We start from the raw sequence: 1,544 nt of genomic DNA on the forward strand, positions 1-1,544 counted from the left end.
CAGCCTGGAGCATAGGTTTCTGTATACTTCCACCTCGAGATGTCTTGTTTTCTGATTGTACCCGTAGCTGCCAAGTGTTGGAAGTAAGAGTTCCAGGAAAGAATAAATTCATTTCCCAATCACACTCAACTCCTGAAAATGTTTGCTCCTTAAACTTGGTTTTGCCTTTCCTAATGCTTGGTCACAACTATTGATTCATTCATTCATTCATTCATTCATTCATTCTCTCTCTCTTCTCTCTCCTCTCTCCTCTCTCTCTCTCATTCTCTCTCTTTCTCTCTCTTTCTCTCTCTCATTCTCTCTCTCTTCTCTCTCCTCTCTCCTCTCTCTCTCTCATCCTCTCTTTCTTTCTCTCTCTTTCTCTCTCTCATTCTCTCTCTTTCTCTCCTCTCTCTCTCCTCTCTCTCATTCTCTCTCTCTTTCTTATCTCTCTCTCTCTCTCTCTCTCTCTCTCTCTCTCTGATGATCATGATCATATTAATGAATGGAAGAAGAAAAGGAGAAAAGAGAAAGAAAGAGAGATGGCCTGGACAGCTAAGAGAGAACCATAACTATGGGATACTATCTCAGTTCATTTGAAATAGTCGAAATGATTAATAATCACATTGCGCAGAGTTCACGAGTAGTGTAGGTTTGTGCAAGGACTTAACCAGACCTACGATCTGCTTCTTCTATGATTCTCTTAGCTTAACTTTGCTCTGACCTGGTATTGCAGGAAACCTAGCTGAGATGAGAATATTTACATCTTCATTTGCATTTAGTGAAAAGGAGTGACTTCTTCCCATCCTTAGAAACTTCCAATTGCCCTGTAAGAGGACTTTGGACAAAACCACATTATCTATTCAGTCTTTAAACTAAGGGCAAGCAGGGATCATCTTAGATCAACGTGGCTAAGATCAGTGTCCCCAAACATATAGTTCCCTCCTTTGGAACTGGATTCTGTAGATAGATGCTAGACACATCAGATATGGTGCTAGGTACTAGCCAGCCAACTCCAATGCTGCCCCAGCGGGTAACTGACTTATCCTTTAATGCCAACACATCATGTAATTCACTTGATATGGAAGAAACTATAAATTTATGCTCAACAACATAGTTCAGATTAGGTTTAAGAAATACATGTCCAAAAGTTTGTCTTATGTATAAGATATGAGAGAAAACATTGCTTAAAACAAAATCATTTACTCAATGTATTTAACCAATGGGGTTGGTTTGCAATGACCTTTTCTTCTGTTTTAAGGTCTTAAACAATCCTAAAGTAACATTGCCCGGCAGCATCATTCGTATTAGTCTTACTTAACAAATAAATGATGACCTCATCGGTAAACAAATGCCAACTAGATATGGTCACAGAGATAAGGACAGTGACACAGTGAGCAAAACCACTCTTTCCTCACACTTGATGGGGGGAATATAAGCCTTGACTTGGCTTGCTCAAGAACATATAGGAAGGCAAACAGAGGACAGATATGTGAAGTTTGGTTGTCTGATTTGGCTTGTTCTGTATTTCTTCTATCAAGTACAAAAATAGCTCGCCCATAGGA

The sequence above is a fragment of the Rattus norvegicus genome, chromosome 18 (assembly GCF_021556685.1).
Source record: "Rattus norvegicus strain SHRSP/BbbUtx chromosome 18, alternate assembly SHRSP_T2T, whole genome shotgun sequence".
NCBI lineage: Eukaryota > Metazoa > Chordata > Mammalia > Rodentia > Muridae > Rattus > Rattus norvegicus.